The following is a 14,508-nucleotide window of genomic DNA, read 5'->3' as shown; positions in this document are numbered from 1 at the left end:
GCCTTTTAAAAAAATTCAAAATGAATAATTTTTTTTTTCACTTCTTCAACTCCCTTCTCCTTTCTGGTTTAGAAGTGATACACTATATTTTCTTCTAGTACTAACAGTATTCTTCAAAAATTATTTTTATCTAGCCTTTTTAGTTATTTTCTGAGGGACAGCTGATCAGGAACCTAGTCTTCCGTGCTACCAGATGAATAGTTAGGTCGAGCTAAAGGAACTTATGATTATGATTATGATTATTTTCAACACATTAGCTATAAATACAACATTTTCTGAAACTTGATAACTATTTCATGTATGACATACTTTCAATGAGTGCTGCATAAGCCAGTATTTCCCTGGCTGGAAACCAGAAAACCCAAAGGTGACAGTAATGGCAAAGTTATAATAGGAATACAAAACTTATGATGAGAAGTTGCTTTAATAATCAAAATACCTACAGTAAGTGACTACTTCATTTTCAGTAAAAATCCTGCATTCATTCTATTTTAAACATTAACAATTTTTACATGACAATTGCTAGAATTTTGAGTATTTACTTCACACAGGCATCTTATGTAGATTACTTTATATAATCTTTGCAACGACTTAATATGATAGGTATTATTAATACACAAAGCTTTTCCTTACTGTGGATTGTGGTCAGTACCCATTAGTTCAACTATTGACCCTACTCCCTCTCTACACTAGATTGGAAGAGACATGAGTTACGGATGACAGGCCAAGTACATTTATGTTGGAGGAGGAGAAAAGGCTCGATAATAACAAATATGAGCCCTGGGGACTGGAGGTTACACAGCGCTCCATTTTCATCCTGCCTCTCTATAAAACCTGATTTAGGACAGTCCCAAAGGAATGTGCAGTACACCTGCAGTGAAAAAGATTAACAGATGTATTGATGTCTGTATACAGATACACAGCTGTAGACCTATTATTCTGAAAGCAGTCTCTCGCCTTCTACTCCCTGTTTTATGCCTTTGAATTCAATACTTGGGCCTAATAAGAGAAGACATTGTCAGTTTCATCACAATATGACATAGGTGATAAATCTTCTAAGAGTAGAAAGATGTAGGCAGTGACAACAGTTATGTTTCTAGGGATCAATGCTCAGTGATATCAAGGTGGCAGACAGACTAGGATGGGCTGTTGACTTGGTCTCTCAAAATAAACCATAAGAAACCATAGGAGCATGAATCTGAGATATTAATAATGACAACAATAAATACAAACATGAAAAAGCAAAAACCCTCAGAGGAGCTGCTGGGGAGAAAGAACCACGGCTGGCCCGACCTCCACGTGCTGAGGGGCAGGAGGTGCAGCCACACGCAGGGGGTGGCGGGGAAAGAACGGTCTACTTCCTGCCCTCGCCTCCCTCTTTCATGGCCAGGGGACAGTCTTCTGTGTCCCATCGCCATGTTAGAAGCAAGACCCCGACATCGTGTTGCTATCAACTGAGTCATGCCAAGGCACACAAACGCCTTGCTGGGGTGAGGGGTTGGAAAAAACAGGCGCGGATTTCTCAGAACTTCAGCGCTCACTCTTCCAGACTCTTGACAATTTAATTTATAACTATGTATAACTTACTATTTATTAGGATCTATGATGTGGAAGCCACCATGATGAGTGACTTCCAGAAAAACATTTTCCCTACGAGAGTTTAGACCATAAAACATGAGCTACATGTACATGTGCATGCATGCATATGCATGAATGCGCGCATGTGCGCGCGCGCACACACGAGCCATAAAAGAAGACAAAGGGCCTTAAGAGTTCAGAAGAGGGAACAGTTACTTTGAGCTAGGAGGAATTCCAGAAAGCTAAATATAACAATGTATCTGAGGATAGGCCTTAAGAGATAAATTGGTACCATTTGGGAACAGGGAAGGATACACAGGACATTTCTGGCAGAAACAATGAGCCACATGGAAGGAGAAAAATAGCATTAAAGGGGAATAAGAGAAACATGTATTAAATATTTAAAGAAACAAAGGATGAAATTATAAAATGAATAAACTAGAAGAGATTAAGCAAAAATTACCACATTTGAGAAAGAACCCAACATAATTTCCAACAATAAAACTTTTCTATAAAAAATAGGAAAAAATGGGTCAAGGCAATTTAAACATAGCAGAAGCGAAATGTGGTGAAATAGGAGATATTAATGAATTACCCATAATGCAGCACAGTAACATCAGAGATAAAAACTATAAGTGAGATATTTAAAACTATAGAAGATAAATAAGATGATTTAATGCATGTCTAGAGTTCTAGAAGGAAAACAGAGAGAAGGGAAGATAGGAAAGATATGAAAAGATCATGACTAAGAATTTTCCAGAACTGAGGAAAAGCAAGAATCTATAGAAATAGTGAGAACAGTGATCAAGCAGGATGAAAAAAAAAAAAAAAGTAAAGAAAGAAAAATGAGAGAAAGGAAAGAAATTCGCATCTATATGCTAGGTAATTAAATGGCAGGACACAAAAGACGAAGAAAAAATTAAAAGCAGACAAAGTGGGGGAAGAAAGAGATACCTTCAGTAAATGACATCCCAGTAGCAACGAGCACACCAGGTGCCCAGACTGTGGTTTCTAGAACCATTCTCCACTAAAGGGACGGGTGGTCCTTGGACAACTGATTCTAGGAATGGGCGGGGAATCCCTACAACAGCCCGGGGCATCTTGCAGTGCTAGGAATAAGGAAGTGTTCATTGAAGAAGGTATATCAAAGGGACAAGGGGCCAAATGAAGGAGTTCCCAACGGCCAAAGCTGCAACGATTTTAGAAACAAGTATTGGGCTATATTCCAAAGGATAAAATAAATATTCATGAGTACATGCTGATATAAATTGTTTAATCAATTAATAAGTGAGGGAGAAGAGACAAATCTTCCTTGCATAAGAATTCCAAATTACAATGGTAGGGCGTTTTACAAATTCCTAAAGGATACTGCTTAAAACTGTCGAGGTCATTAAACATAAGAATAATCTGACGAACTATTGCAGCAAAGGGGACAGACGCTAAGTATATATGATAACTAAATGGAGATGTTATTCCAGATGGGATCTTGGGACAGAAAAAAGACATTAGGTAAAAACTAAGTTCAATAACTTTTCACAGGCTTAACTCTAAGTGGTTATTTTAAAAGGAGCCCCAGGAAAAGCAAAGCAGGTACTTATGGCAGGAATCCTAAGCTCAAGTCCTTATCTAAATGTCCAGACTCTGGGTGTGAACAGAGTTATCACACTATAAAATGTGTAGACAGCAAGTTGTTTTTCTCATCACAGTGGGAGATATTTTAGTGTATCTACTTGTGCGACTTTTAAATTCTGATTGATGTTAACATATTTTCTATTCAAAAATAAATTCATAACATTTAAATAAAAATTCTTTGAAATGACTGATAATGAAAATATAATCAAATCCTGAATGATGAAATCAAACCATAGGAGACATGTAGTCTTAACATGCTACTTACATATTTTTAAAAGAGTAATTATTAATGAAGTAGGCAACCAATTTAAGGAATTGGTAATATAGAATAATTTCTGGTAAGAGTGATAAAGGAAAATTTTTTTAAAAGCATAAATTAACAATCTTATCTAGAAAAATGGGTAACAGCTAAATAAATAAATTAATGTAAAGTTTTAATAAGATTAAAATTTTAAAAGGATACACTACAGTCCCGTCACAGATTAAAAAGATAAGATAATACCAGAAGAACATTATGCCAATAATTAAAGAACATAGGTAAAACAGATTTCTAGGAAAATATAAAATGCCAAAAGAACTAGAATTACTAAAGAAATTGAAGAAATTGGATAGTTTAAAATATTCCCACAAAGTAAACATTAAGCACAGATAATTTTATAGGTGAGTTCTAAAATAATCTCCCAAGAGATAGGTCATTCTGGTCTTTTATAAACTTCTCCAAAGAATAAAGAACGATAAATACACTCTCAAACTATTTTAGAAGTTATAATATTGATAGTGAAGGATTACAGGAATAGGAAGAGAAAGAAAAGTTATAGGTTGACTCACTCATGAACATAGACATAAAAATCCTAAATAATTAATTAGCAAACAAGTCCAGTAAAGTATAAAAATAAAATATCTAATCACTAAGTTGCAAAGAATACAATGGCAGCTTAACATTTACAAAAATCTATAAATGCCGATAAAGATCACATTTAATGAAAAGGAAAAGTCTCTAAGCTATAAAAATTTACCAAAACTGACTAAAAAAAAATGGAAAATATGAAATCATCCCATAACTGTTAGAAAATTTTAACTAGTAATAAAAAATCTTTCCAGATACACAATATCAAGCCCAGATGGCTTTACTGGCCAGTTCCACCAAATATTTAGGAAACAAATAACTCACTCTGATACTAATTCTTTCAGAGAACAGAAAAAGAACATACAGCGACTCAATTTATGACTAGCATAACATCAATTAAAAAACATTTCCAAAAAAGAAAAATCTTAGGTCAATCTCAATAGTTATTAGCAAACTGAATCCAGTGATAACACATCATGAAAAAATTTGAAAGGACATAATGTTGGTGCAATGTTAGAAAATAATCTACAATACTATCTCCTTCATTAAAGCAGTGAAAGAAAAAAGCCTTGCAATTATCTCCACACACAGAAAAACATTTGATAAAATTCCACGGCAGAAACTCCTAGCACAACAGAAATAGAAGAGACCATTTTTAATCAGATAAAGTGTATTTACCAAAAGTTCAGCAAATTTATTTTTTATTGTGATGTTTTAAAATAGCCCTTTTAAGATATATTAAGATATACTACCACTACTTGTATTAATAACTAACTGTATGACAAAAAGATAAATAAAATAAAAATAAAACTGCCTTTAATCATGGGTGGTATGATTGTCCATAGAGAAAATACAAACTGAATGTATAAATTATTAAAAATAATGAGTTTAGAAAGGTCTGAATAAAAGATCAATGCTAAAAATAATTTCTAATTTTTATACGCCAGCAAAAAAAATTTATAAAACACCATTTACAACCATTACAAGTATAAGATGCTCAGAAAATTCTACCAAAAGATGTGCAAAACTCTAATTATAAGGCTTTTTTGAAAGACATTAAAGGTCTAAATAATTGAGAGATATAGCACGATGATGGAAAGTCTCTCCATTAGTTCTCTCTAAATTGATCTACAGCATCAATCAATCCAAGTTGAATGAAAATTTCAACAAAAGCTTTCCAGAAACTTGACAAGCTGAATCTAAAATGTGCAGGGATGAACATGGTACCACAATTCTCCTAAAGAAGAGGAGACAGATGATGTGACTGACATTCCATACCAGAGATCAGGAACTAAAATAATGTTACTGTAACTAACATAACGTAATATTATCATAGAGAATAGAAAAACTTGACTAACAAAACATAATGGAGAGCCCAGAAACAGCTCACACTGGACAGAGGTGGCATCGCAGTTTAGTGGGTAAATGATGAACCAGTTAAAAACTGCTAAGACAGTAAGTTACTCATACAGGAAAAATGAAATCCGATCCCTCCCTTACACAATAGACAAAAAATCACTTTTCTCCCCATTCCTAGGTATATATCCAAGAGAAATAAAATGTATCTCCACACAAAAACTTGTACATGAATATTCACAGCAGCATTATTCATAATAGCCAAAACATGGAAAAAGTCAAAATGTCCATCAATTGATGAACAAAATACAGTATATACAAACAATGGATTATTCGGTAATAAGAAGGAATGGAGAACTAATACATGCTACGATGTGAATGAGCCTTGAAAACATAATGAATGAAAGAAGCCACTTACAAAAGACCATAAATTGTATGATTCCATTCATAAGAAATAACCAGAACAGGCAAATTCAGAGATACAGAGTTTAGATCAGTGTCTGCCTAGGGCTGGAGTATTGGGAGGGGAGGGAGAATGAGGAGTAACTTTTAATGGGCATGAGCTTTTTGAGAGAAGGTGATAAAATGTTCTAAAATTGATTGGAATGATGGTTGCACAAGTCTATGAATATACTAAACCCCACTGAGCACACTTTAAATTGGTGAATTGTATGATATAGATATTATATCTAAAAAAAATTATTATTTTTTTAAAGCAATGCTTGGGAGATTAGAGACCAAATATGAAAGAAAACATTTTTTTAAAATATGGGGATGACTTTTTGACTTTGAGGTAAGAAACCATTTCATAAATATTACCTGAAAGGCACTAACTTTAAAAGAGTAATAAATTAGACTACAATATAATTAAGAACCTTTGTTCATCAAAAGACACCACAGAAGTAATGAAAAAATAAAACCCAGAAGGGAAGATTTGCAGCACACGTAATTAACGAAAGAATAGTCTCCAGAATTTCTTAAGTATACCAGTAAATAAAGACAAACAACTCACTACTCCGAATGAGGAAAAGACGTGACCAGGCACCTAACGAAAGGCAAATTTTTGATGGTAGTCACAAGAAAAGCTGTCCAACCTCCCTACTCATCAGAAAATGCAGTATCATTTTACCATCACTATCTTTATGATAATTAAGAAGTCTGACAGTAACAAATGTTGGCAATGATGCGTATCGGTGGCTCTCTTACTCAGAGCTGATATGAGTGCAAAATGGTGAAACTCCAGTGCGCATTAATTTGATACTACCTAGCAAAGTCGAACATTTTCATGAGCTACGTCCCAACATTCTGTAGAAAAACTTTTACACAAGTGCAGCAGAGACGCGTCCAAGAATGTACACAGCGAATCTCTGTTGGTCATAGGGAAGGGCAGTAAAGCTCTGCAACTTTATCATTTCAAGAAAGTGACACTTAAATGCCACAGGAACGAAAATCGCATAGATGGGTAAAGGTTTGAAGAAATGATCAGCTCATTTCTTGACAGGTTACATCATCTAGAAAAGGTCCGAGTACTCCTATACACACCGCTGGGGCCTTCCTAGGTATTTTTTTCACCTTTTATTCACTCAGTCTTTTCATTTTATCTCATGCAGGAAGGACTAGGGCTGTTGGTCTGCATGGTCTGTATATAAGTAAGATTAATTCATTGAAGTAGCACATACAGCAAGAAATGAGCGTACTGTCCTGAGAACAGCAAGTTGCCCCATACACACTTATAATCCTTTAACCTTTCTTTGAAGATTTTGAAAATATTCTAGAACTGTAAAATAACCCAAGGTTATCATTATAAGCACTAAAAATTAATATAAATGTATAAGTTTTAAGGGATTGGGGTTAATCTAAGGTGACCAGATGGATATCCCATAAGTAATTTTGGTGAAAACAATCCTTGCTATCTGCTATCTACTTTTATGGAGCGTATACAATTAAATTCTCCTTACAGCTTTCTTTTACTTTAGATCCTAAATAATGTAGGAGTTTATTATATAATAACTTAGTTTTATTACTGTATGTTTTTTATTTTAAATGTTTCATGTAAATATTCACAAATCTGTCCTCAATGATATTCCCTAAAACTTCACAGAGACCTTTGCAAAGGGAAAATATTGGGAGAAAACTGTCAGTGTTGGCAGCTGCCATCTTACGAGGGCGAAGGAAAGGACTTAACCTGCCGCTGGTTTTAAATATAATTTGAGGGCAGAAAAACCCTGATGACTAGGTTTAAAGTTACAGATTTCTGTTAGTTATGACATATAATCTAAGTATATAATATGTTTGCTATTAGTTTATATTACATATTTTTAGCATGAACTATTCCATGCTAAAAGTTAAAAAAACAGACAAATGGTATTCTTTCTGTTATATTTGGTTGTGATCACGCCTTATGTCAAAGTTATTTTTGAAGCAAAACTTCACTCTTATTGTTCTAGAACTTTTACTCCACTGAAATAAAATACATCATTTTATTTCTTAATGAAAGGAATACACTAAATGAAATGTGAATATGAGAGATTTGATTAAGTATATAGAATTGATGTGAAAGTGGATATTCAGACTTCAAGGAAGGACAATATATACATTAAAAAGCCAATAGTAGACAGTAATAGGGAAATTTTGTTGAATAAAAAATATTATTTTGAAAAGGTTTAACATATCAATTTATAGATTAAATTTATATAATGCATAAAACTGTATCTCTTACATAAAATCTTATGTTTACTATAAATTAAAAACTGAAATTCATCTAGTTAAAAACCCTAGTTATTGAAAAATTATATCCTACAACATATACCTTTTAATATAATTTGTAAATTAATGTTTTCAAATTAAGTGTTATAGAGTGGTTTTAAATGTGAGGTAATTTTTTGTGGAGTTTTTGAATAAAAAATTATATTTTTATATAGTATTTTTATAGGGCTAAAGCTTTTAAAGTGTGTTCCCATATGCCATGGGAAAGACAGGTGGTTGATAAAAAGTGGAAAAGAGACTCATTAAAGGTAAAGCCACATAAAAGTCTGGGTAAGAAACCAGGTCTTAAGATTCTTAGGGCAGCATGTTTTCTTTTTTTAACCTAATGCACCTAAGCCGAAAGTAGAACTTTCTTGACACATAATGCCTGTGTTCTATCCAATGGAAAATATATATTTTTTAACTCCTTAACTGACTGAAAGATATTCAGAACTAAGAGCCAGCAGATTTACCTTACAGCAATTCAAAATCTTCTCTAAGACCAAACATGTATGTTTGCTACATTTAAAGCACGTTTGTGTTTTCAGACCAACAGTTATTAGATGTCGTAATTAAAAATAAAATTAGCCTACCTTGTGTTTCAGTGAAAATATTCCCTCCACCACTTACAAAGGTGGGGGAAAAAAAGGACTTACATTCCCCCAAATTCCAAAAGACTGGCTTACTCTGGAAGGAACTCTGTACACAAAATTAAAAGGCCATGTTGTTGGTCACGGTGATACTACTAAACGAACATGATGATAGAGAGGACAGAGCTTAACATACAGAAAAGGCAAAAAAACTTTTAATTTGGTTAAAAACTTTAGAGCAAATAATAGTCAGTTTTGAAACATACTGAAGGACTGAGATCAAGAATGAAAAAAATATTTTGACTTGCAAAAGAAGAGAGAACTTAGGTAGAGAATTAGAAAAAAGAAATAGGATGAAGGTATGAAAGAAAAGCACTCATTAATTTACATGCCTATTTGGAGAAAAAAACGAAGGAGTAGTACATATAATGAGCTGGCAAACATTATGGCTGCATTTGTTTTGTGAGTAGTGACAATACTGCTAAAAATTCATAACTGATGTTGAAATTTCTAGTTTTATTCTAGAAGGACCACCCAAATCATCTAAGTGAAAATAGTTCTTGAGGAAAGGGATTAAAACCCCACAGCAATTTGCTTTTACATTAAGTTATGATTAAAAGAGAAAATAAAGATTCATAACACATTGACCTACGTTGGGAATTTGCAAATCAATATCAACTATATTTAAAATGATTATGTATGAGCATTTATTCTATAGATTAAACTATATTAATAATTAACAAAAGCACAAAACATGGATATGTATAAAATTTCTAGATTCAAAGAGAATCACAAAAGTAAACGTATTCCTCTTGAGAAAAATGACACGAAAAGACAATATCTTCAAACAGCACTTGCAATGATCTCATCTCAGGAATGCAAAACATGAGTATTAAAAAGCCAACACAAATGTATTATCCACAGCTCACTGTGGTACAAAATCAGGGCTACCAAACAGGACTTCATTTTGGGAAGATGTTATTTGCAGCATCTAGAAACACTTAAAGCTATTTTCTTGACAGAGTGTTTCCAGGAGTGACAGGTAACCTACTTGCCTTGGAAGAAGAATAAAATTCAGGCTGAATACTTCTTCACTAGAAACCTTCTTCTTTAAAAAATGACATGCAAGTAATTGGTAAGCAGATTTTCAACACTCTTTCCATTTACTATGCTTCCCCTTTCCAAAAAAGCTAAGTTTTGACTATGTTTTCCGCCAGTTCCGTATTAGCCATTCTCCCCGAACATTCTGTATACCCCAAGGTCACAGCAGCCCACATGCTACATGAGTGCCATTCAGAAAACACTAATTACCGGGCTAACAATCATATGACTTCACCAAAGCAAAGTATTCAGAAGTTTGGGCTGCTTAATTAAATGTAAGAAATTCTAGAACATTCTGAGGCACACAGAGCTGACTCTTTAACAATGAGCTGGTGAGAGGGAGGAGAGCCCTGTGCCCTGTGGACAGAAGCCGACTCAGTGACTGCCTCTGACTCTGCGACCACCTCCGACTCTGCGACCACCTCCGTCAGAACGGACATGGCGCCTCCTCCCCTGTTATCACTTCTAACTGCGTTTCCTTCCCATTGTGCAAACTTCTGTGTGCACTGTGTGCACTTCATGCAACTAATTCTTTAAATATATGCTGAAACTAACACGGAAGGATCAAGTGATATGTTTTGAGTCAGTATCGCGTAAATCCCAGAATCTCATTTATAATTTAAGTGTATGATAAAAACATGAGTCAATAATCTTATGTAAAGGAATAAACCTGAAAAGTTTTATTTCAGCCATTTTCCCCCAAGTACCAGATGACATGTGAGCATATCTAGTTTAATATTCCTTTCACTAATTGCATGAAGTAGTGTAATCTTTGATAGATCCTAGGAGTTTTGAAAGAAGCTCAAATAACCAGACTAAAGGAAACCCATTCTAAAGCCACCAAGGCACTGGCGGTGATGGCCATTTCCAGCACAGTAGCACAGTGTACCCCCCCAGTCAACTTGTCCTTAAAGGACGGCTTTATTGTCCAGTTGGGCCTCCCCAAAGTATCTTCAGTGTCAGAGTACCTCGCATTATGTCTAGGACAAAGAGACAGAAGAGAGAAAGAAAACATCCGCGAAAGCATCCTGAGGGTTTTGACACAGAAGCAGCAACGTCCCGGGACTGTGCAACAATAACTTACTATAACGATTTGTATTTTTGTATATGATGTTACTTGTTGACTTTATTCATTAAAATAAATTCACCTAGTATAACAGACATTTTGTGGATAAAGCTAATGCAAATAACTGGGGAAAAGTGCACTAACTAAATAAATCCACGGTGACGTTATTTACCTCCGCTTATAAAATTAAAATATACAATTGTTAATTTTTAAAATAATTTAGCCTTTTTACTCTAAAATTACTTTCAATTACATTGTTTTCGTGGGGCATTTTTAGCTCAGACTCTGTAAGAGTATAAAAAAGGTTTTTCTTAAATATTTTCAAGGGCACGTTCAAAAGTTCTAAAATAGTTCTATAACCAGCATGCAGATATTAGAAATATGATTTATAATAGTGATATTACATAAAACAAAGGTTTTAAATTAATTTATAGAAGGATTTAGATGAGCAATTTCAAAGATTCCACTAACTAAATATAATGTTAAACTCTTTTCAGCATTATATTCCTGCCCCTGGTGAGACTGGACATCTATGAAATCTAAGTTATGTACCTTAGACATTCAAATGCTTAGCTACAAGCACACTGATCCTAATCGTAATACTTATAAAACAAACTAAGGAACAAATGCTACCTAGCTCAAGATCATGGACACCAACAGATTTTTCAAAACCCACAGGAAAATGCTGTAAATTTAGAAATGAACTGAAAAAAAAATTTTGTAATGTTTCAATTAGCTTAACACTTTTGATAAATATGTGATATGATTTTTTCCCACCAAATACTAATAAACATCAAATATGTTTTAAGATTAACAGTTTTGTTAACAAAAATGGTCTATGCAACCTAACGCTGAGCTCTTCTAAAACCGTTCTGTGGTTAAAAGCTCCGTCCACGTCACCTGCCTGCAACTCTGTCTCGTTAGTATTAGCCAAGCTGCCGATGCCTGTTAAACCACCGGTAGGTAGCCTGCTAGTTGCCTGCTGCATTCAGCCCGCGTGCCAAGCAAAGTCACCTGACAGTATATTAGGTGATTTATAAGATTATTTTCCTTTTTATTAACCTAAAAAGCTCAGAAACTCCTTTCATCCTTTCTCTCCCATTTAACCTCAGACACAAGCTTGCACCTGCCCGGCCGCTCACCCGAGAGGGCTCTCGCCAAACCAGAGCTCGCCTCCAAGATAGGCTCACGGCCATGAACTTGGGTCACCTGCCCAACTAGACCTCAATCTGATACTTATTTGCTTCATAATCTGGGGTTTGAATTTCTGACCCTATGCCTGTTCCAAAATTAAGGTCACTACCTGTACACGAAATCTGCTGTTGTGATTAGATTCTTGACTCTGTAATTACATCCTTTTTATCTCATTTCAACTACCTGGACTCACGAAGTCCTTTTCCTGATCTTCTGATCTGACTTCATTACCTTAAAACTGACCTACTTTTCTGACCCTCCTAATAACTTAACAGTCCATTGTAATGCCCAGACACCTAGTTTTCTGGTCTCCTCCTGCCATGCCCTGGAGTACTAAGATTACTAGATTCATTCTCAAGCTATCTCTCTATCCCACCACCCTCCTCCTCCCCTAGAAACCAGCAAACCCTAAGAAAATATTTGAATGAAAAGAAATACCTGCAAAGTGTTGAAAGAGAAAGACATGTTGCTAGGATACGGAACTCTATCTATGACCTCAGTTTTATTGGATGCAGTTCCAAGGCAAAGCAGCCAATAAGGTGGCAGAGACCTTATTAAGAATGTGATAAAAAAATCGGAAAGTACATATTACTTTTATTAGCAGAAAATTATAGAAAGGGTTTTTCATTTGTTTTATTGTTTTGTTCAGTAAGAGATGCCTTGAATGTGGGTATATGCCATACAACAATTTCAAAAGTCATAAGGAAAAAATTTTTTCCCAGTCCTATATGATTACAATTGAATGTATATAATAAAGTAGATGCTTTTAATTAAAATGTTATACATAATACAAACCACATCACTTAAATAATCCTCTGAATTTCAACTCTATAATTTAGAAAACCATTATGTGTGTCTCTGTGTTCTATATGCTTCAAATCTTTACAAGTAGCTTCACAGACTTACTTGAAATCCTTATCATAAAAAAGCAGGTACTATCATTTTCATCAAATATAATAAAATGGGTCTCTAAAGGATTGGATTAAGGTATTTTTTTAGTTCACATCTTTCAAGTAACAATCAAGATTGGCAACCCTCTAACTTTCCTCATCTGCTCTATTAGCTAGCACGACACTTTCGTTACTTAAAGCTCTTTGCTCTTGAACTCACAGAATTTTGCAGAATTTTAGTCCCAAGTGACTGGAGTACTTTCTTAAATTTTTGATGAAAATCGTTAATGACCATTACTCCTATTTTATTTTATATAGAGTTGCCAGTTGAATCAATAAAAACTATTCGACTAGTATGTTAATGTTAAAGAAATCTAAAATAACAGTGGAAAAAATTCTTCCAAATGGAGTGATTTCCCATATGTATTGGGAATTACCTGTCTGAAATAATGTCATTTTATTAAAGTCTGATATTTTGTTTCTCATTCAGATTTTATTGCCTCAATCAGACTTTTTATTTCCACCAATATTTCAGTTTTTTATGCAGTTTCCATTTCTCAGAGCATTCTTCTAAGTTCTCCTTACACTTAGACTTTATACCTTCAATTCACTATGACACTGACTACTATACCATTGTCTTATGTACTCTCCATATCAATGAAAAGATGCCTGTGTTGTCATTCACCTTGGCAACAAGAAAACATGTCACTCTTACTTAAAGCATCTATGACCATCACTACAGAGTATATGTTATAATGCTATCTTGTTATTCATTCCAATAATTACTCTAATTGATACTTATCCTTGTTTTCCAAACCCTAAAAGGTATATATCCCTTTGTTGCACCAATGACAGAAATACCTTACTGACCATTCTTATAAGAACTTAGTGAACAGCAGTACTATAAGATGTTTTATAGGATGTCAGATAATAACTGAATTCCAAAATAACAGATACAACTGAAAATATCTTCTGCAATCTCCAAATTTCTCTGAAAAAGTGATTTATGAATTTACTAGTCAGAAATCTGTCCAACCCGTTTATGAATCTATTTCTGTGGAACACCTCAGAAAACAAAGATTAGAATAGATGAAAATAGATAAAGAAAAATTAGGCCATCGCGTTGACAAAACTTTTCTTTATAAAATTTTCTCAAATGTTTCTTTAAAATTTTTAGATAAACGTACTCAAACAACCAAAGGGTATAAAAGTGGTCTAAATGAAAACTACTTTACTGTTTGATTTCTCATGTCGAATCCACCTACCCATCCCCAGAGGCAGACACATCTAACTTTCAGTTACGTTCTTAACTCTGTTGGTAATGACCTTCATCCAATTACGTATTTAATAAACTTAATTTATTCACTACCCATTTATTTCCTACTATGAAAGATAGAGGTTTAGCTTCCTTACACCATCCACATTACTTCTTGTATCCTTGCTTCACCACTTTTAGTTCTTTACTGGTCACCTTTATAACTTTTTTTCCAGTTTTACTGAGATTTCATT

The sequence above is a fragment of the Rousettus aegyptiacus genome, unplaced genomic scaffold (genome assembly GCF_014176215.1).
Source record: "Rousettus aegyptiacus isolate mRouAeg1 unplaced genomic scaffold, mRouAeg1.p scaffold_m13_p_6, whole genome shotgun sequence".
Taxonomy (NCBI): domain Eukaryota; kingdom Metazoa; phylum Chordata; class Mammalia; order Chiroptera; family Pteropodidae; genus Rousettus; species Rousettus aegyptiacus.
This window is presented reverse-complemented; position numbering follows the sequence as displayed.